Source organism: Anabrus simplex, chromosome 1 (assembly GCF_040414725.1).
Source record: "Anabrus simplex isolate iqAnaSimp1 chromosome 1, ASM4041472v1, whole genome shotgun sequence".
NCBI lineage: Eukaryota > Metazoa > Arthropoda > Insecta > Orthoptera > Tettigoniidae > Anabrus > Anabrus simplex.
In genome coordinates this window covers 273,717,656-273,741,772 of record NC_090265.1, presented here as the reverse complement: position 1 = coordinate 273,741,772, position 24,117 = coordinate 273,717,656, and the positions used below count along the sequence as shown (strand labels likewise).

General features: G+C 38.9%; 1 protein-coding gene and 1 long non-coding RNA gene across 5 annotated transcripts in view; one reads left to right on the top strand and one right to left on the bottom strand.

The window, feature by feature from the left end:
* LOC136886835 (uncharacterized) overlaps positions 1 to 24,117 on the bottom strand; it is a 192,303-nt gene that overhangs the window by 34,571 nt on the left and 133,615 nt on the right. The window lies entirely within an intron of this gene.
* Positions 1 to 24,117, top strand: part of nbs (nibrin) — a 294,050-nt gene that overhangs the window by 175,466 nt on the left and 94,467 nt on the right. The gene's annotated exons all lie outside the window — the stretch shown is intronic.

Below are 24,117 nucleotides of genomic sequence, written 5' to 3'. Positions count from 1 at the left end.
TTCTTAAATTTCTGGCAGTACCGGGGATCGAACCCGAGCCCCCGAGGATGGCAGCTAATATCACTAACCGTTACGTTACGGAGCCGGACACAGAACCAGTGATGCCCGCTGAGTATGTACTTGATTTACTGGAAGATGTCCGTGAGCCCCCTAGTCAGTGTATGTCACTTTGGAAACTGCTTCCCATGCGTTAGTGTGTGGTTATTTAGTGCATGTAATCGAAGAAAAAACAATGCAGCACGTGCTAGAGTAACGTTTCCACCTCAGTTAATGCATCCCCATTGATGAACTTAATCAGACAGTCTGATAGAGGAGGCCTGCGCTATCCCCAGCAAGGATTTATTGGCCTAAGTATGGGGCTACAGAAATTTGTTGAGGCAGCTCTACCGTACTGCAAGAAATCTGCAAGTCTGCTCCAGACTATAATAAACTATGTTCAACCCTCTTTAAATAATAATGTTATTTGTTTTACGTCCCACTAACTACTTTTACGGTCTTCGGAGACGCCGAGGTGCCGGAATTTATTCCCGCAGGAGTTCTTTTACGTGCCAGTAAATCTACCGACACGAGGCTGTCGTATTTGAGCACCTTCAAATACCACCGGACTGAGCCAGGATCGAACCTGCCAAGTTGGGGTTAGAAGGCCAGCGCCTTAACCGTCAGCCACTCAGCCCGGCTCTACCCTCTTTGTGCCACTGTAAGATTTTAAAGTGTGTTAGTAACAGTAAGCACCAGGAACTTGTGTCAGAAACTGTGGTGGCCAAATTCGTGAAACCTCTACTTAGTAATGTAGGGAAGTACCATACAGACAAAGTTTACAGGTTTTCTTATTCGTCGAAATCTCTTTCTCAAAAAGTCCTGAAGCTATCACTCTCTAGAGTACCACTTTATGCATACAATTCTTTAATTTTTCTGTTACTTTAAAATTTAAAATTTTGATTGTATGCTTATCTAGCTGTATTCACGCGATAACTGGGTACGTCTGGTGCTGCGATCTAGCGGCAGATTGTTTGTAAGTCGTGTTACACATTTGAATATAGAATGAGCAGGCAGTATAAGCAGCCATCGGATGCAGATCGAGCAGGCAGTGGTTTGAAGTGAGCTATCTCTAGCTTTGAGATTCGCTTGTAAACAAGATGGCTGCCAGTATAGAACTGATATTTACTGATATATAACCCCTTTTAGGACGTAATGATGATTAGGAATGTAGTTTTTTCAGTGAAATTAGTAGTAATATTAGTACTAGTGTGAGCAACGCTCCTGAAGAACAAATAGATGTGGAAAAAGAAGAGGAAGTTCAAAGAGAAGACTATGTTACAGCTCAGCAGCTGGACTGAGTACGGTTTCGCGATGCTAATAAAATAAAATGTTTTACAGTATTCCTTGTTCCGCAGTTTGTGGTATGAAAGCCGCTTGTTTTCATGTATATTTAAATCTTTAATGGTCTTGTAAGTAAGAAATTTCTCATGATATGAAGTGACACTATATTTCCTCCAAAATAATCCCAGCGCCAATCCAGTTTCAATCCAACATATATCCAGGGCTCAATGGGTTAAATTCTGCTGTGGTCTTTGTTTAATAGAGTACATGTCTCGTAATCATTGATAAGAATTTATATAAAATAGCATTTATTTTGGCTTTCTGGAGTACTTTGCTGTCCCAAAGTAGGTTTATAATTTGATTGTAAAAAAAGTAAGAAAAATTTCATGAGGACATTTCAGCAAGGGACAAGGAACATATTATGCGAGTAAATCTACTATTGAATATATGAATAAAAACTGTCCAACAGGTGTATGTAAACACTTGGGGGGGGTGGGGGTGTGTGTGTGTGTGTGTTTTTTTTGTTTTGTTTTTAACCTGAGTAGATTTTACATCTTATATCTATGAGTACAGTGAAAGCTGCAGTATAACTACAATTTCTGAAGATGAGAGTAGAGTATTAAAGGGTGTGAAAGACACAAGAGAACAAACAGTGGGCTTAAAATATAGCAACAGTGTATTGAACAGTGTGAAAAATCCCACACTACAAATATGAAAACATTTCCAGAATAACAGTAACAATGTATTATTACAAATTACACCCTTTCTGAGACAAATGTTAGTTGAAGCCTTATATTTCAGAGCAGTGGGTTATTAAACATTGCTTTTTTGTCACACTCTTTGACCATGAACCATTCAGAGGTAACACTCGGCCATGTGCGAGAGAATGACTTTGGCCACCATTTTGAATTGCGGCAAAACTTCAAGTGAATTGAGTCTAAATTCGAAAGTGCGAGTTTCAACATTCGCACTAATTCTAATTGCTCAAAGGTGCAGATGCCAGTCTATTTCTGGAAGGATTTTAATTTTGTCTTCTTTAGTAAGCGGTTAGGGGCTGCCTGGCCAAGGCGGTAAAGGCGTGCTCGGTTCACCCGGAAGGACGTGGGTTTGAATCCCCGTCAGGAAGTCATAAAATTTAAGGAACGAGATTTCCACTTCTGGGGGTGCACATGACCCTGAGGTTCACTCAGCCTACACCAAAAATGAGTACCAGGTTATTTCCATCATCATCAATTACTACTGATCTGCATTTAGGACAGTCTCCCAGGTGGCAGATTCCCTATCTGTTGTTTTCCTAGCCTTTTATTAAATGATCGCAAAGAAATTGGAAATTTATTGAACATCTTCCTTGGTAAGTTATTCCACTCCCTAACTCCCCTTCCTATACACGAATATTTTCCTCAATTTGTTCTCTTGAATTCCAACTTTATCTTCATATTGTGATCTTTCCTACTTATAAATAACACCACTCAAACTTATACGTCTACTGATGTCCTCCCATGCCATCTCTCCACTGACAGCTCGGAATACACCACTTAATCGAGCAACTCGTCTCCTTTCTCCCAAGTCTTCCCAGCCCAAACTTTGCAACATTTTTGTAACACTACTCTTTTGTTTGAAATCACCCAGAACAAATCGAGCTGCTTTTCTTTGAATTTTTTCCAGTTCTTGAATCAAGTAATCCTGGTGAGGGTCCCATACACTGGAACCATACACTAGTTCGGGTCTTACCAGAGACTTATATGCCCTCTCCTTTACATCCTTACTACAACCCCTAAATACCCTCATAACCATGTGCAGAGACCTTTATTAACAATCATATTTATGTGATTACCCCAATGAAGGTCTTTTCTTATATTGACACCTAGGTACTTACAATGATCCCCAAAAGGAACTTTCACCCCATCAACGCAGTAATTAAAACTGAGAAGACTTTTCCTATTTGTGAAACTCACAAAGGGGTCAAAGGCGACCCCATCAAGTGCGGAGGTTACGGATAGTGGAAGCCTTTACCTTCCACCACTCCAAGGGCCCTCATGGCCGGTACGGAGATGACTTTGCTCTGCTTATAGTAAGCAGTTTCATGACGTTATCTGTATCTATAACTAGGCTATCGCAAGACAAATATGCACCATGCTAGTCAACTTCATACAATTATGTTCCTAATTCATAGGTAGGCTATTACGCGACAAATATTCGGTACCCTTCACTGTTACAAAACACTTTGTTATTTAAGGTCAACCTAATCAATATTTTTTATTCACGATGAGTTACAGTCAGTTGACTTTAAGGCCGGTCTCCACTGATTAACATTTAACAACAATGTGTTAAATGTTGAAGCTGTTAAATGTTTACTGGAGACACCACCAACATGTTAACTGTTAAATGTTAAATACTGTTTCATTTAACATTGTGTCCACACTTATAAACATGTTAAATCTGACTTGTTTGTTTATACACAGCTAGTACATCATATCAGATTGTGTTAATACATTCAGGTGGTGTCTTGCATTTTCAAACATGGACAGTGGACTCGGATGAAGATATTGACCTTTGTTATTGCCACTGTTGCTTCTTATAGAATTTTGAGAAGGATGATGATGATGATGCCTGTTGTTTGAAGGGGCCTAACATTTAGGTCATAGGCCCTTCTTGAGAAGGAAGGAAAGAAGAATGTGTGTATTACAATATCTGAATAGAAGGCACAATGTGGATGAAATTCTGAATAAGCTTAGAGTAGAAGACTGGTTTGGATTTAAAACTTTCTGAGAATGTCTGAGAATGATTTAAATGTAGTTTCCCTATACGAACTTTGCTGAAGCCACTTTGATAGCACATGAACAATGAATTGATTTAACATGTTTTCCAATTCCACTGAAAAACACGCCAACATGTTAAGTATGTTAACTTCAACATGTTAAGTTAACTATGAACCAAATGTTCGTATACATGTCAATTTCAACAAATCATTTTTAACATGGTGTTGTTAAATGTTAATAAGTGGAGACCCAGCTTTAGGTTGACCTTTAACAAAGATCATTTTTAACTGATAACTGTCAATACAGATCACAGTGAAATTTGTAACCCTTTACTGTAACTTGTAACTGTAATTTGTAACTTCTGAATAGAATGCGAAATAACAGCACCAACAGTCTCACTGGATTTCTCAGCAATCTCATTGTTAACCAGCAACTAGAATTGAATGTTCCTGCAGCTAACGGCTTGCTCCCTGAAGGTGCAACTTGTCACACGCAGCTCAGAAATTCAAGGCCTTTTCTTGTTATCACACAACTTTTCCCGACCTGCCTTTTGTGGTGAGGGCTCCTATCTGTATTGGAAATCACGTTCCTTTCACAAGATATGACAAATAACATTTTCAGGGCTAGGAAAAGTGTAATCTTACTAAGCGGTAATTTGTGACACGAAAAGCGATTTTTTTAAAAAAATGTAGATTTAGTACATGGGAATTGGGATTTCGAATTTACAGCATATTAAGTGAGGGTCATAGTAATGAGGTTTTGTTATATTATGAATGTCTTTAGTGACAATAATAAAGAAATGTGCACTAATACTACTACCATAACTTAGCACAGTGCTTTGCACTATGTGATATCTTCAGGATCAATTTCATGGATATTTTGTGCCTATGAAAGGTTTTCTTCCATTAGGTAGCTTTTCAGCAGTCTTCAGTACTGTTTTGCAATATTTGAATGATCTTCAGGCAAGACTCCTCTTTCACTCTGAAAGAATTTATTAATGTGATTGAAAGTAAGGGTTATACAACTTTAACATGTTTATAAGTATGGACACAATGTTAAATGAAACAGTAGCCTATTTAACATGTTCGCGGTGTCACATTTAACAGTTTTAATATTTAACATTTAACATTCTGAGAATGTCCGAGAATGATTTAAATGTAGTTCACCTACTTGTGTCCTCCTATTCTTAGAGGTGGTGCAGTTCCTCCCACGCACCCTCCTAATGGAGTTAAGCTGCATGTACCTTTTTAATCACATAGCAGTTTTTCTGCCTCTCTTGATCTCTGACAGTACCAAGAATCAAACCCGAGCATGACAACTAATAGTGCTAATCATTACACTACAGTGATGGACAATTAAAGGTACTGTAGTCGTATTGAAAAGATTCCTTTTCTGCTAGTTGCTTTACGTCAAACCGACACAGGTAGGTCTTAAGGCGACGATGGGATAGGAAGCGGCCATGGCCTTAATTAAGGTACAGCCCCAGCATTTGCCTGGTGTGAAAATGGGAAACCACGGAAAACCATCTTCAGGGCTGCCGACAGTGGGGTTTGAGCCCACTATCTCCCGGATGCAAGCTCACAGCTGCGCGCTCCTAACCGCATAGCCAACTCGCCCGTTTGAAAGATTCTGTAGTTCCTCAAGGCTTTCTGATGCCTTCTTCCTTACATGAAGTGTTTGTTCATGAAATCTGTTGCAAGTGTTTGCCATTGTACAAGCTGATGATACATTAGTTTCCAGGGGACTGCCAGTCCATAGCGCTACTCTCTTTACTCAATATAATTCTATTTCGATTTCACATCTAGCTGCTGTGTTAATCATGTTCTCCTGGCCCATGATACATTTCAGATATACAGAAATTATTATTATTATTATTATTATTATTATTATTATTATTATTATTATTATTATTATTATTATTATTCAAGCAATAATCACCATCACCACCACTGTCATCTTCTTCACATCCCATTTCTAAGTTTCCTTTGGGCCGGATGATGTACCAGGACTCTCCAGCTCTGCATATCTCACCACCATTCTTCTCTCTCTGAAGACCCTGTCTGCAATATCTCCATCAATCACTACTGATTTGCATTGAAGGCAGTCACCAGGTGGCAGATTTCCTATCAGTTGTTTACCTATCTTTTCTTACATAATTTCAAAGAATTCAGAAATTTATCATCATCTCCATGGTAAATTCATTCAATTCCTAACTCCTCTTCCTATAAACAAATATTTGCCTCAATTCTTCCTCTTGAATTCCAACTTGATCTTCATATCTTTCCTACTTTTAAAAATGACAGTCAAACGTATTTGTCTGCTAATGTCATTCCATGCCATTTCTTCACTCGTTATAATCCTACACTATTTTGTTGGAAATCACCCAGAACAAATTGAGCTTGAGCTGTTTTTCTTTGGATTTTTCCTAGTTCTCGAAACAAGTAATCTTGGTGGGGATCCCATACACTGAAACCGTACTCTAATTGTGGTCTTACCAGAGATTTATATGCCTTCTCCTTTACATCATTACTCATTATCATCGTAATTTCTTCACTCCAGCAAACTGGCTGTGATTGTGTACAAACCTCCTAAATACCCCTCGTAACCACGTGAAGAGATCTGTAACCTTTATTACAATCCCGTGTATACACAAATTAAGATTTTTTCTTATTACAACACCTAGGTACATACAGTGATCCCTGTGAGGAACTTTTATCCCATTAAAGCAGTAATTAAAGCTGAGAGAAATTTCCCTCTTTGTGAAACTCACAGCCTGACTTTTCACCCCGTTTCTCACTGTACAATTCTCTGCTGTAAATTGGAGAGAGCGTGGAAGATATAATGTATCGACAGAGATGTTTTCACAGATGGCGACTCTGAAACTGAAATTGATTGCATTCCTACTGGATCAGATATCGATGAAGATGTCATTGATGAAACTATCATTCCCTCTCTGCGTACATATATGGAAGCATTGTAATATGTTCAGTAATTGGAGAGATTTTCATTAGCTGCAAATAATTCAGAGCTACTAATGAGTCTTTTCATCACCAAAAGCTGTAATTGAGACAACCATAGTATTAGGAAAAGTTATAAAGCAAAAAAAAAAACAAGAACGCCGGGCTGAGTGGCTCAGACGGTTAAGGCGCTGGCCTTCTGACCCCAATGTGGCAGGTTCAATCCTGGCTCAGTCCGGTGGTATTTGAAGGTGCTCAAATACGTCAGCCTCGTGTCGGTAGATTTACTGGCACGTAAAAGAACTCCCGCGGGACTAAATTCCGGCACCTCGGCGTCTCCGAAGACCGAAAAAGTAGTTAGTGGGACGTAAAGCAATTAACATTATTATTAACAAAAAAAAACAAGAACAAAAAAAAACATTGGAAGAGTTTTAAAAAAATTAGTGAATCCCTGTAAAAGGCGTCTGGCCGGGACATCCCGCTATGGTAATCGATAAACCATACAGCCAGAGACTCAATGCCGAGTGTTGGCGGTAGTAAATAATAAATAACCTGCCTTTCTAAGGGTACCAACGGCTTCGGCCAGATTAACTTCTTTAGGTGGGACGATGGCCCATTCAGTGGAGGAAATGCCACTGGAAGCCATCTCACCATGTCTCATGAAGCTTCTTTGAAAAAATCAAAGTAGAGGTCCATGGGCCTCTACTGACTACCAGTAGGACTGGTGGCGGATGAACTCGACAGTAGAGTCAACGATAGCATCCAGGTCTGTCAGCAAGACTAATCTGGCTTGGCATCAGGCGGCAACCGTCTGTAAAGCATTTTGCCAAACCATGCTGACCATGAGCGTACGTCATATTTGTAGAAAGATAATCGATAGGTCGCCTCCCCGCAAAAGTGAGGCAAAAGCTGGGACACCTGCCCCCATGCAGAAATCAGGAAATATATTAGCAAAATTGAGAATCGGCCCATGGAATCGGGCGTGCTCACCGGAAAAATCCCCGAACTAGCAGACATTCTAGAAAGGCACCGACTGGACATCACAGCTATGCAGAAGACAAAGTGGAGAGGAGGAAAAGCCAGAAACATCGGCCATGGTTATAAGCTCTTTTACAACAATGATACCAATGTAAGAAATGGTGTAGGAATCATCCTCACCAATCATCTTTTCAGAAGGCTGATTTCAATTACACAGATGAGTGACTGTCTAATGGCAGTAAAACTAGTCATGGATGATACCGTCTGCCTGAATGTGATCTCTGCAAATGCGCCTCAGACTGGCTGTGATGGAATCACAAAACAAAAATTCTGGGAGGACTACAATCATGTAGTGCATCAGATGCCACATGAAGAGAACAAGATTGTGTTGGGTGACCTTAATGGTCATGTTCGAAGGACTGGCGAGGATTATTTCGAATGTCATGGAGGCTTTGGTTACGGAATGAGGAATTACCAGGGTGAAGAAATCCTCTAGTTTCCCTCTGCGTACAATGTAGCTGTAGTCGACACATACTTTCAGAAGAAGGAAGAGCACCTTATCACATACAGGGTGAAGACCTCATCAATGGTACAAGACCGAGAGGAAGAGAAAGTCATATGTACACAAATTGACTACATTCTCTGCAACCGTGATCTGCTGAGACAGTTTATTGACTGCAAGGTTATCCCAGGAGAGCCTCTGACATCTCAGCCATAGGTTTTCGATTGGAGAGCTATTGCTGCGGTGTCCGTTAAATAACAGAGTCAGACCAACTACAAAGATCAAGTAGTTCAAGCTGCAAGATAGAGAGACAGCACAACTACCCATTGATGATATTGGGGTGTATATCTACCGGGCGAGTTGGCCGTGCGCGTAGAGGCGCGCGGCTGTGAGCTTGCATCCGGGAGATAGTAGGTTCGAATCCCACTATCGGCAGCCCTGAAAATGGTTTTCCGTGGTTTCCCATTTTCACACCAGGCAAATGCTGGGGCTGTACCTTAATTAAGGCCACGGCCGCTTCCTTCCAACTCCCAGGCCTTTCCTACCCCATCGTCGCCATAAGACCTATCTGTGTCGGTGCGACGTAAAGCCCCTAGCAAAAAAAAAAAAAAAAAAAAAAAAAAGGGGGGGGGGTGTATATCGTCCAGGACATGCAGGAGAACGACGACAATACCCCAGATCAAATGTGGACAAGATTCCAGAAGTACTGTACCTGCAGGGCAAGGCATCACCTTGGAGTTTCTAATGGCTGACTGAAAATAGACAAGTAAATCTTGTGGTGAAAATATAACGCCCAGGAGGCACTGAAGAAGAAAAAGACTGCGTTTAAACATGGTGGAAAGAGAAAGACAACAAGGCATAAGGACGAATATATAATCATCAAAAAGCAGGCCAAGAGAGTCATAGCAGTAGCTAAAAGTGAAGCACAGCAAGGCCTCTATGACGGTTTGGAGACACCCGAGGGTGTGCAGTGATCCACAAGGTTGCTGCTCAGCGTGAAAGACAATCCAGGGATATTGTCTCCACCAAATATATCCATGATGGTCGGGCGACATTACTGACTAACGATAAAGCCATTAACAACCGCTGGAAGAAGTATTTTGAAGGGTTACTAAATGCGGAGTTTCCACAAGACAGAGCAGTTTTGCAGTGTCCGGTTGAGGAGCCTGAGCCTGAAGTCACCCCTTCTAATATTTCAGCAGCTGTGTTAAAGATTAAGAACGGCAAAGCAGTTGGCCCTGATGATATGCCAGCTGAACTATGGAAAGTCCTAGGTTATCAATTTCATGTCGTTGGTCTGTATTGAAGATTCTTCTTCTTCTTCTTCTTCTTCTTTTATGACCACATAGGATCAGTTTAGTCAGTCCGTCGTTCAGGTCTCTTTGAAGGGATTGTTCGGACTTTGCGGTCCTCCCAGTACTTCTTCAGACGCTCCGATCTTCGTGCCCTTTCCTCAGTCGAAAATATGCGTGTTGTTGGTTTGTTTTGTGTAAGGGAAAAGCGGAGGTATTCTTGAGTTTTGTATTCAATTTTATCTTATTTGTGGTGTTTTCTGTTGTATAGCCTATTTCCTTCAGATCCTCACTTACTTCTCTGATCCATTTACATCCTGTTGTGGTATTTTTGAGACAAGATTGTGTTGTACTAGTTGTTTCAGAAGTCTCGAATCCTGCATCCTCATGATATGTCCAAAGAATCCCAGTCTCCTCTTACGCATAGTATCTGTAATGGGTTCTAGCTCTTTGTACACAACTTTGTTAGATATTAACCGCCACTGTCCATCTTTCTGGTATTTTTTGTTGATGCAGGTTCTTCCAATCCTCCTTCCAATTTTCTGAAGTCTGTCAGTCTTTGATTGTTTATTCAGGTAAAAGTGTTTCTGCTGCATGTGTAGCTTCCGGTTTTATAACTGTGTTGTAGTGTTTTGTTTTCGCATTTATTGATAGACATTTCTTTTTGTAGATATCCCATATTAATTTTTGTGCTTTAGCTAATCTCATTTGTTCTTGTTTGGATTGAGATTTTTTCATTTGGGTTATGTGTTATTACTTCTGCAAGATATTTAAATTGAGTTACTATTTTGATTTTATTACCATTTAAGGTAACGTCTTTTAGTTGTGTTGTTTTTTGGGGCATAATTTCTGTTTTTTTCAAATGATATTTTGAGGCCAATTTTATTTGCAATGTTTTGAAGTTCTGATATCTGGGTTTTTGCTTCTTTTATGTCCATTGCTATTTATGCTAAATCGTCAGCGAAACCCATGAAGTTTGTTTTGATTTTTTTGCCAATCTTTATTGTGGGGGGACATTTCCTAAACCATTCCCTCATTACCATTTCTAGAGCACAATTAAATAATAGTGAGATTACATATAAATTATAAGCAGAAAAGTTTTCCACCTATTCAATACATAGTTATATTTACAATGCGTGTATTTACATTACATCGGACTAGTTTCAACCCTACTCAGGGTCATCATCAGCCATATTTAAACAGTACACAATATTTGACAAAATCCTAGAACATTATGAATATTTAATTAACACTATGATGTGTGGTTGAATTAGGCGAAGTGCTACGATGCTCAAAATGTTGCAAATGAAAGTGAAATTTTACAAGTGACGTAGGTGAGCAGTATATAATACAAGGACACCAAACACGTTAAAAAGTCTGGATATAAAATACAAATGAGATGTTCTATATTGTAGATCAACTTGAGTAAAATTTTAGACACATGGTGTTTCAGATAGAATTCAGTAGGTCCTGGTAATACAAGTATGTACAAATATTTGAGTAACAATGTGTAGATGATACTCTCTAGAAGAATCTGTGAGGAGTTGATTATACACTGTATCAGCTTAAGCAGAAAATTTGATACTTGGTGTATTAGGTAACCAAGCTATGTTGATATGGCTGCAGGGTTGATTTTTGGAACTGTGCAGACTGAATATGAAGTTTTAGAATTCTCTGGAGTTGTAAGTAGACACTGCTCATGGTGATATTAATAGGTGGAACTCTCAGTTCATAGCGGGAACAAATGGGATCTTGCACGGCAACGGCAGTGTGTGCAGCTTAGCTGGTAGTGTGTAGTGCATTGATCATTTTTCTAATATTTCATAAGTTTTCTGTACTCATTGATATGGTGTATTAGGACACAATACTTCTTTCAATTGTAAAAACCGGGCGAGTTGGCCGTGCGGTTGCCCTGAATATGGTTTTCCGTGGTTTCCCATTTTCACACCAGGCAAATGCTGGGGCTGTACCTTAATTAAGGCCACGGCCCCTTTCTTCCCATTCCTAGGCCTTTCCTGTCCCATCATCGCCATAAGACATGTCTGTGTCAGTGCGACGTAAAGCAAATAGGAAAAAAAAAATGTAAAAACAAAAGATCGTGTTATGTTGTTTTATTCTTTGATCTGACCACTGATGAAGAGAATGGTTGAATTCCTGAAAGATGTTTGGTTGAATAATTAATTTTCTTTCATTAATAAGTGTACAAGGAAATAGAACCAGTAATGAGCTCAATCAGGAAAAAACACATTTCATTTTTTGGACATCTAATCAGGACACCAGAGAACAGGATCATCAGGAGAATAATAGAAAAATTATGGAATAGTAAGTGCAACATTAAGTGGATTACAGAAATCAAGGAAGATATGGATGAACTACAAATTACAGTGGAAGACCTAAGAAACAAAACCGACAAAATCAAGAAACTCACAGACAAACAAACCAGACTGCAAATCAGAATCAACAAACAGACAATAGGAAGGGTGATTTCCGATGAAGAAAGAAGGATAAGATCAGAGAGAATGAAGAAGTACTGGGCTGACAGGAAACTAAAAAATTCTTTGTATAAAGTTGGCTAGAGTGGTCCAATGAAGGCCATAAAATGTAAATAAATAAATAAATAAATAAGTGTATTGACAAGGCTGATTCAAATATAACTATTTTAAATATTTCTGTACTACATTCAAACTAATCATTGTCACATAATGCAAAGACACAAAAGTCATTGTTCTCTAGCACTTAGAATGATTCCATGTATGGGATTAGAGAAAAATAAAACATAGTTTAATTACTATCTTTATTTACATTATGAATACTAACTTGCTGAAATACTTGGCAAGTTTTGCTTGCAACACAGGTGTTTTAATCTTTTCATTTTCTTGTTTCATGTGTATAATCTGTCTCTGAATTTCAAGAAGCCACATTTCTAAATCATGTTTTTCTTTTTTAAGTTCTTTAACTTTAGGTTGCATAGTTTTAGTCTTTCTCAGACAGTTCAGGAAGTTTTTTGCAGGCTTTGGCTGCTTAGGTCTTTTTCACTTTAAATTAGGCCTATTCCTTGCACTCCATGGATTCTTTGAAGTAGTTGACACTGGTTTCGGCTGCGACATCAGTACTTGCTTGGTAGAAAGAGTTGGAGAAATAGCTGACGTCGCTGATTCCTCACGAGGTGCAATCTCCAACATAGCACAGAGGTTATATGTCGTATATATTTTATCTCCACTGCATCTTTCATAACTGGTGTTATCTATTTGATCTGTGTAGAAAGCGTCACAGTCAAACTCATTAGGAATGGGCTCCAATTGATTACAGAAAATAGATAATAACTGGGAAGAGATTTCATCTAATGAAAGGGTTTCAGCTGCTTCTCCTCCAGTTTTATGCATGTTGATCTTATCCTGGACCTTCTCTTGTTTCGACCTGCATTTATAATTATTATAATAATTTCGTGTGGCTATTTCTAGCCGAGTGCAGCCCTTGTAAGGCAGACCTTCCGATGAGGATGGGCGGCAACTGCCATATGTAAATAACTGTGTGTTTTTGTGGTGGAGGATAGTGTTATGTGTGGTGTGTGAGTTGCAGGGATGTTGGGGACAGCACAAACACCCAGCCCCCAAGCCATTGCAATTAACCAATGAAGGTTAAAATCTCTGACCCGGCCGGGAATCGAACCCGGGACACTCTGAACCGAAGGCCAGTATGCTGACCATTCAGCCAATGAGTCAGATGCATTTATAATTACCATAAAATGACTTCAACAAAATCTGTTAATTGTTCCCAAGCTCTTTTACAGTCACACCATCGGTTCTCTTATTTTGTATTACATCTTTCTTTTCAGCAACTAAACTATTAGTGCCTTCTCTTCTTTTTTTAAATCTTTCTGTGTTGTCCATTTCTTCTTAGTAGTCAGTAAAAACAGTGTTAAATAACTAACTTTTAGATATGAGTTAATTCAATAGTGAAACAACATAATTCACGAGAACTGAATCTATTGCTTTCTAACCTCCTTTTGTTTTACAAGCGAATCAGGAAGGCCAACATATATTAATATATTAATTTGTCATGGACACCTAAATATTATTCTGATGAATCATCAGATTTGACGGAACATCAAATAAAGCCAATGCATGTTGGTGAAATGCATCTCATTTTAACAAATTGTTAAGTCTTGATTGACCGTCATATTTGATGTTCATCACGACTTTTTGGCATAGGGTGGTGAAACTGGACGTAAGTCTTACAAGGGACTGAAGATATCTCTATAGGAGATGGAACGTGTATTCCATAAAAATCTGTATACATAAAATAAGAGTTTTGTTTGTACATTGCTCGGAATTTAAAAAGAATGGTATTTCTGTACCAGTAATGTCCACAGTAACAATGAAATGCAAGTTTTACATTTCCATCATTTCTGTCTATGTATGTATGTATGTATGTATGTATGTATGTATGTATGTATGTATGTATGTATGTACACGCATCACGAGAAAACGGCTGAAGAGAATGTAATGAAAATTGGTATGTGAAGTCGGGGGATGAACCACTACATTCTAGGCCATAAATCATTTTATTCACTCTGAGTGATATGATAGTTTAGGGGAAGGCCTAAAATTTAATTCTCAAATATTTATATTATTGGTGGTCTTATCGATAAATACTACATAACTAAAGTTATATAAAATTAAATTCCCGATCATTTATGTCATACATTTTTACCGTACCGGCTATGATAACTCAGATATTCATGCATTTGAATTTTTGTTGCTAAGCCCATATCAACGCCGAGCCACGAGAAAATAGGTAAACCGAATTTAATGAAAATCAGTATATAGAGCCAGGGAATAAGGAACTACAGTCAAAGCTGTAAACAATTTTATTCACCCGCCATGAATTGGTAGTTTAGGGGAAGGCGCCTAAAATTCAATTTTTAAATACCTATGTTATTGGTTCTATCAAAAAGTACTACATAACAAAAGTTATAGAGAATACAATTTCCGATCACTTATGTTTCATTCAGTTTTACCGTACTATGATAAGTGTGGTATTTCAAAGTCAGAAGATAACTAAATGTGAAGGCCTACAATATCGAAAGCGCATAACATTGATCAACAATAACATTACATTGACCATTGTTTGTTGTGATGTGCTGCCACTCTGATAAATGGGATTACTGCTGCGTACCAAGTATAACAGCCTGACTGAATATTGACGGGATATAGCTGGGGAGTTGGATAACTTTCTGCTTTAGTAAAACCTCTGGTTCATACCTTTTCTGATACTGATGTTATGTAACATACTGGTTCATCATAGTATTCCAGCTATTCGGTCCCTACTCTGATGTGCAGATTGGAATGAGCAGTATGCACACTTAAGGCAGAGGTTCACATAGTAGTATGACCTGGTCTGGAATTACTATTTAGGCCTATTCCAAATTATAGTACCACAATTCACTAAATAACAAGAGCCGTTTATTAAATTCTACATTCATTTTATTCCAAATTAGCAGTGAAGAGAAGGTTTCTCGTCTGGCTTGGAGGGAAACTGTGCGTCCACGTAAGATAGTCCCCTTCCCCCCCCCCCCCCCTCCATCCCCGCCAAATTGAGATTTTCCTACTCATCGGGTACTCCTAGGAAACCGATTAGTAAAAGGACATAGTTTTTGCCCTGGAACTCTCCACTATTCGATCCCCCCCCCCCCAAAAGTAAGTGTTCACGGATCACGGCTGTCTGCGGCCTGGACATTCCAGCTCTGGAAGTTTGGATTGTTAGATCGGCAGTGTAGTAGGTACTGTTCCTTAAAAGGGAGAAAATGTGTGGTGTTTCATTTGATCGAGTATTTCATAATGAAAGCATTGCTTTTAATTGCACCATTCCTACTGATGTCACTGAAATGACCTATGTTGATTTCAGTTGGAAAAAAAACTAACACAGTCTTTCTGAAGATGAAAAAAGGCAGGTGGAGAGTGAGTGTCTGCGATTATGATAAAAACTCCCAACCTGTTTGTAACTGATGGTAGGCACGCGGGCCTACCATTACAATGAAAATCCCCTGACCCAGTCTTCATATGAGAAAAGACATTTGGTGACTGTGGTGATTTTTGTCAATGTGGTGTGCTAATAAATATTATGTTCATACCAATGGCTAAAAGGACGAAAATCTTAGCATAGATAATAATAGGATGGTCGACCCACAACATCAAAGATCGTCAAACGGTAATCATTAGGACACCATAACGCTATAGGCAAACAAATGTTATTTCACTGGTGGTGACTTGTCGGAGCACGGAAAGGCACGCGCTTAATACCTCGTTGGGTCAAACCTAGTATATCAGACTTATTATTCATCAATCAGCAGAGCCAGTGGACGCCACGGCGGGCTAACCGAGAGGGGTGTCCGTGGTAAGTACAATGTTCAAAAAAAAAAAAAAAAAAAAAAAAAAAAAGAAGGAAAAGGTAAAGAGTGAGAGAGAACGTACAACAAACCAAATGTAAGAAAGGAGAATTGATTTAAAATAAGTTGTATTTAAACTTCAAATGACTAGAATAGGCAGTGTATAACAAACGAAGAATGGGAATTACAAACATTTAACAAGGGCTCAGCCCGTTTGACAACCAAAATACAATCAAGAATAATAATAATTAAGAATACTTGGGAATAACGATTATGATTTTCAAGAAAAGCCCAAGACCAGAGTTTGACAGAAAAAACCAGAATCAGCACCTATAATAAGTTCACGACCTTTTTTTTTTAAGACACTTTGGTTAAGAAATAAAGGGAGGGGGGGGGGGTATATTTGAAAAATGATTTAAGGCCACCCTTACGACCTTCATTTAAAAACCCAAAGGAGGGCAAGAGAGTTATAGCACAAAAATTTTTACAACTCAATACCGGAAAAGAAGAAAGGGAAAGAAAAAGGAAGCAGAGTGAGAAGGGAAGAAGAGAGAAAGAAAAGGGGGGGGGGAGGGAAATCCTTCCAGGCTGCTTAAAAGCTATCACGTTGGCAATGTAAGCGACCACTCGGGCCTGTAAAAATGTTCAGGATGTGGCAACACTTCTATCACTTGTCCAAGCACAGTTTATTTTGGCGTATGAGATAGATAAAGGTATTAGTCTGAAGGACTCAGTTAGAATGGAGACCATGAAGCCACTAAATAATTTAACATTCAAAGTTCAAATTTTGATATAGACCACGAAAGATATAAAAGGTTGTAACATTTTGCTCACCCAGTCTGTTGGTAAACAATGCAGCTATTCACAAATAAAAGTAGGTAAAACGTCGCAACGGGCCAGCCGCTAGCGAACAGTTCCGCTCTCTCCACTCGTGTTGTTTTCCAACTCAATGTCTGACCGCAGAAACTAAGGAATAGCTTGCTTATATAGGCGGTGAACAGATTCGAGAAGTTACTCAATGAAAAATACGTAGGTGTGACGTCACAACGAGGGAAGAGCAACTGTGCTGGAGAACAGGCCAGTTAGTGGACAGCTGGGCGAGCAAGCAGATGAATGCGACAGAAGGCAGAAGGTAAGATGTAGTAGAGCGGTCGTAACATATTCCCACCACTCGGCGAATCCGAAGGATGGGGGAGATGACGATGATGATCCAGAGGCAGAGAAGAAATTCCCATGGTGACCACGGAAGATACCATCGCCGGAACTCGTAGAACGATGAAGCAGAAACGGAAAGCAAAAACCAAACAGGCATAAGCAGCGAAATGAAAAAAAAGAAAAAAGGGATGGGATGGGATAGAGAGATAAAGAGGAAAAAAAGGGGTATAAAGTAAAAAGGAAGAGAAAAGTGATATGGAGTGAAAGAGAGAATTACAAAAATATACATATATACATTAATAAAAAAGGAGTGGCCTTAATATATATAGATATGCAATAGAAATAAATGTTTTAGAACAATATATGTAATTTAAAGTAAAGTTTCCCATATTAGAAATCAAAAATGGAACATAAAATCCCCAAAATTTATATATGGGAGAGTCAGACATAGGGTGAGTGGAGAGAGCAGAACTGAGTGAGCAAAAGGAAAAGAAGAAAAATATACAAGTATAGAAAACTCAAAATGGACAAATGAAAGAAGATAAATAACCTAACCAAAAGGAACAACAAAGGCAGCCTGGAAGAAATCTCTATCCCTAACCCTCAGGAACAGAAGGAGGAAAAAATTTCTTCATCTGAGAAAAATGAGCCTTTTTAACATCAGTGGGAGTGTCAAGGGATTGGAGGAGGGCAGTGGTCAGAGAGAGAAAAGAGAGGATACGGAAAGGGCCAATCCAGCGAGGGGAGAGCTTTGCAGATAAATTTTGAGAAGTAGAACTAATGGGGTGATTCTTTAATAATACAAAATCAGAAACTTGAAAAGATGGAGAACGGACTCAGGAATTACAAGCCTTACGGTGAAGATCTATGGCGTGAAGAAGTTGTTGAAGGGCGTGATTCAGTTGAGTATCAGTAAGAAGATGAGAGGGGGTATCCAATAATGAGGATAAATTCCAAGATAAAGAAAGGGGTGTGTGTAACTCTGCCAAGAAACAACTTGGCAGGAGTAAAAGAGGTAGAAGAATTAATAGTAGCATTTAATGCCAAAACAAAATGGGGGAGTTTGGAATCCCAAGACTTATGGTCAGTAGAATGAAAAATAGAAAGAAAGGTTTTGAGATTTCGATGGTAACGTTCTACAATGTTACCCTGAGGATGATATAGGGAGGTAAAAACTTTCTTGATACCGGGAGAGAAACAAAAATTATAAAAGGCTTTAGAAGTAAAAATAGAGGCATTATCGGAAATTAATACTTTAGGAAGACCAATGATAGGAAAAATCTGAGTGGATAATAAATTAATAATTATTTGGGAAGAAATATTTCGTAACGGACGAACAATAAGAAACTTTGAAAAACCGTCGAGCAAAGTGAATATATAAGCATTTGCTTTTGAAGATTTTACTAATGGGCCAACAATATCAATATAGAATTTTTCAGCGGAATAAGTGGCAGGAGAAGTGGCATAGCTGCCATAGGGTTGGTGGTTGAGTGGCTTATGTTTTTGACAAGAATCCCATAAACGAACCCAAGAATATATGTCTTTTCTCATCTGTGGCCAAAAAAATAAAGAGGCAAGACGAGCATAAGTTTTGGCCATTCCAAAGTGGCCCCCAACAGGGGAACCATGGAAATACTGAAAAATCATAGGACGTAAATTTGAAGGAAGAACGAGGCGAGAAATAGCACGTGGAGTAGGTTTAAAAATAAGGAGATGATTCTGCAAATGGAAAGGACCAGAGTAATTTGGAAGAGAAAGGTCTTGAATCAGCTGTTGACAATACGGATCTTGTTTCTGATGGTCTACACAGGACTGAAAAGAGAGGGGAAAATTTGTAAGGGAGGAAATAGAGGTAATAGCATTAACAGGCAAAGAATCAATTTCAGGTTCATGGGATTGATTATCTTCAAAAAGGCGGGATAAAGCATCAGCAACTGAATTATGGAAACCCGATAAAAACTTGAGCGAAAATTTAAAGCAAGATAACCGAAGGAGCCAACGACCAGTACGGCCTATTTTAGGAGCATTATGAAGCAATCAGGATAAGGCTTGATTGTCGGTATGTACTACAAATTCCCGATGGTCCAAGTATTCGGCAAAATGTTCAATAGCCAGAAGAAGCCCCAGAGCTTCTCTTTCGTAGACAGAATATTTTCGTTCTGCAGGAGATAAAAGACGACTAAAATAGGCAATGGGTAAGGTTTGGCCATTACAAGTTTGTTGTAAGACAGCACCAAGAGCGACGTCAGAGGCATCAGTTGAGAGTTCAAAGGGGAGGGAAAAATCGGGGATTTGCAAGAGAGGGGCATGAGAAAGTTTTGATTTTAAGGTATCAAAAGCAATTTGTTGAGAATTAGTCCAATGAAATTTAATGCCTTTTCTTTTAAGGAGATTTAAAGGTTCCAAAATTTGAGAGAAATTAGGAATGTATTTGGCATAAAAGCCCACCATGCCTAAAAAGGAGCGCAATTGTTTCAAATTCTGAGGAGGGGAATTTTATGAATGGCGGAAACACGGTCAGGATCTACAGCGACACCCTGTGAGCTGAGGATATGACCAAGAAATTTGATAGATGTTTGAGCGACAAGAACCTTGGAAGGGTTAACAGTCAAGCCAACGGAACGAAGACATGTAAGAACTTCACGGACATGCAGTAGGTGAGATTCAAGATCAGGAGAATAAACAAAGATATCGTCAATAAAAGGAAAGAAATATTTGTACTTAAGATCGGAAAATAAAGAATCAACGAAACGCTGCATGATCTGGGATCCAAGATTTAACCCAAAAGGAACTTTTTTGAACTGATATAAACCATTAGGTGTAATGAACGCAGTGTAGCGAGAGCTAATGTCATCAAGGTGAATCTGATTGTAAGCGGAGTTGAAATCAAAAATAGTAAAATAATGAGAATTAGAAAAATGTTGAAAAGCGAATTGTAATTTAGGCATCGGATAGGCATCATACAATATACGGGAGTTCAATTTTCTATAATCGACAATAAATCGAAAGGAGCCATCAGGTTTATTAACAATGAAGGCAGGAGAAGCATTTGGAGGATGAAGGAACGATAGTGCCATCACGAAGCATCTTATCAATTAATTCATTAAGAATCTTCATCCTAGGAGGGCTGAGAAAATACGGAGAAGAACGAACCGGAGTAGTGTCAGTCAGATCGATATGGGCAGTGAAGTTCTTAACAGTCCCGAAGTTAGGGGTGATCACATCAGAAAATTCCTGGAGGAGAGACTGTACCTGATCAGAATAAAGGGAATTAATTGTGAGGGAGGAAGACTGATGGAAAAAGGAATAATCAAAGGGGTTTACCAACGGAACAGATTTAGATGAAAAATGAAAAGAAACCTGGGAATGAACTGAATGAAGAATGAGACCAGTGTGAGAAAAAAATATCAAAACCTAAAATGAGAGGAGACGATAAATGTTCAACCACAAGAAAAGTAAAAGGCCAGGAAAAATATTGCATTTTAATGTTTAAAGATATAGTGCCAAGGACATGAAGGGGTTGGTTTGATGCGGAAATACATTGCCGAGAAGATGGAGTATACTGCAAATGAGGAAAATTGGCTTTGAATGATTCAAAAAATGGTAAACTAATAAGGGATACGGCAGCACCTGAATCTAAAAGAGCAACCGATGGCAAATTATTCACAGTTATCAACACATGAGAAGTACATGGAAGAAAAGAATCATTATATATACTAGAATAAAACTGAGGAACATTTTCAGCAGGAGAAAAAGTAGATGAAGGCAGGTTTTCCCCAATAATACGACGACTGCCTAACGACGTGGGTGGAAGGCGTTTCCCGAAAGTGAGGCAGTACAATACTTAGAAATATGTCCCTGACCTTTACAACGAAAGCATGTTATAGTTGAACGATTTGTTGATGGAGAAGGGGAGACGGAAGGCGAAGGTAACGAAATAGGTAAGGGAGGGGGTACGATACCAGGTGGGGGAATAGATGAATAATATGAAAGATCTCCTAAGGAATTAATGACATGAGACTGAGCCAAATTATATAACTGAAGCATGGTAGTGGGGGGGTTAAGTGCATCAAGGAGCTGACGAAAGGAAGGAGCAGCATAAAAACGGACAATTGAAATTAATTCAGAAGTGTTATAAGCAATGTTCAATACATCACTATAGGTAGTAATAGAATCAAGATAGTCATGTGTAGATTCAGTAGGTAGTTGGTGGCGACGGTCAAACTCAGTACTTAATTTGTAACGAATCTCATATGGCAAAAAATAATTGTGTATTATAGTCCGTAAGTGAAACCATGAAGAAAAATTAGACATATTATCAAGCCAAAATTTTGAAAAGAAACCAGTAGTTTCAGCCGACAAAAGACCGATTAATTGAGGAAAGGAAGCAGGTGTAATATTTAAAAAATTTCTCACAGAGAAAAGCCAAATGGTCAAGCTGCGAGGATCAGTAGCCTGTAGCTGAGGTACAAGAAGCAATGACTGCTTAACTATCTGAATATTAAGTGCACTGTCAACAGAAGTAAGATGAGGGGAGGAAGAAAAATGGGATGGTGGAGACGGAAACATTGCATGTTGAGCAAGGACTGGAGGAGATTTTATGTCATCAGAAGAATGCATTAATGAATCAGAAGAAGGAGAGAAAGAAATCAAGTCCCCGACAGGAGGGTTGGGTAAGGACAAATTATGATATGAAGGAAGTGGTGAAGAATTAGAACTGTCACCCAGAGGAAAGTTATCCAAAAAACATGCCATAACGATAAGTAAAAGAAAAACAGAGCGTATAATTAATAGAAAAGATTGTCTGCTACCATTTGTGGTGATTTTTGTCAATGTGGGGTGCTAATAAATATTATGTTCATACCAATGGCTAAAAGGACGAAAATCTTAGCATAGATAATAATAGGATGGTCGACCCACAACATCAAAGATCGTCAAACGGTAATCATTAGGACACCATAACGCTATAGGCAAACAAATGTAATTTCACTGGTGGTGACTTGTCGGAGCACGGAAAGGCATGCGCTTAATACCTCGTTGGGTCAAACCTAGTATATCAGACTTGTTATTCATCAATCAGCAGAGCCAGTGGACGCCACGGCGGGCTAACCGAGAGGGGTGTCCATGGTAAGTACAATGTTCAAAAAAAAAAAGGGAGAAGGAAAAGGTAAAGAGTGAGAGAGAACGTACAACAAACCAAATGTAAGAAAGGAGAATTGATTTAAAATAAGTTGTATTTAAACTTCAAATGACTAGAATAGGCAGTGTATAACAAACGAAGAATGGGAATTACAAACATTTAACAAGGACTCAGCCCGTTTGACAACCAAAATACAATCAAGAATAATAATAATTAAGAATACTTGGGAATAACGATTATGATTTTCAAGAAAAGCCCAAGACCAGAGTTCGACAGAAAAAACCAGAATCAGCACCTATAATAAGTTCACGACCTTTTTTTTTTTAAGACACTTTGGTTAAGAAATAAAGGGAGGGGGGGTATATTTGAAAAATGATTTAAGGCCACCCTTACGATCTTCATTTAAAAACCCAAAGGAGGGCAAGAGAGTTATAGCACAAAAATTTTTACAACTCAATACCGGAAAAGAAGAAAGGGAAAGAAAAAGGAAGCAGAGTGAGAAGGGAAGAAGAGAAAAAGAAAAGGGGGGGGGGGGGGAAATCCTTCCAGGCTGCTTAAAAGCTATCACGTTGGCAATGTAAGCGACCACTCGGGCCTGTAAAAATGTTCAGGATGTGGCAACACTTCTATCACTTGTCCAAGCACAGTTTATTTTGGCGTATGAGATAGATAAAGGTATCAGTCTGAAGGACTCAGTTAGAATGGAGACCATGAAGTCACTAAGTAATTTAACATTCAAAGTTCAAATCTTGATATAGACCACGAAAGATATAAAAGGTTGTAACATTTTGCTCACCCAGTCTGTTGGTAAACAATGCAGCTATTCACAAATAAAAGTAGGTAAAACGTCACAATGGGCCAGCCGCTAGCGAACAGTTCCGCTCTCTCCACTCGTGTTGTTTTCCAACTCAATGTCTGACCGCAGAAACTAAAGAATAGCTTGCTTATATAGGTGGTGAACAGATTTGAAAAGTTACTCGATGAAAAATACGTAGGTGTGACGTCACAACGAGGGAAGAGCAACAGTGCCGGAGAACAGGCCAGTTAGTGAACAGCTGGGCGTGCAAGCAGATGAATGCGACAGAAGGCAGAAGGTAAGATGTAGTAGAGCGGTCGTAACATGACTTCCCCGTCGCGTTTATGGGGTAACGTTAAGAGCTATGCAGTTTAATACAATCTTACAATGTATACTTTACCTAACGTAGAATTCTGTATACAATGTAGAATTCCGTAGCGAAGCACGGGTACATCTGCTAGTAATACATAATTAAATGTGTGATATAGATAAGTGTTGAATGGATGGACCTTTTCACATGACAATTGAATATTTATCACCACTGATATTGGAATAAGATGAGATTCATTAATTATAGTGGCTGATCTCCCTCTAAGTAGATTTCAATAACTCTCTCTACCTTTTGAGTAGTCTCTTACTATGCACACCGATCAGGTTGCCCAGTTAATGAGAAATATGAGTTCTGGAATAGTGTCCCTGCTAATCTATGATAGCTCACTGTGAGTAAGCACATATTTATCAGTGGAGACCTCAGCAACCTCGTAGAGTCAACGAGGGATGTATACCTCCACTGTCAGGATGGACAGTATTGGCGTCCGAAACGATGATAG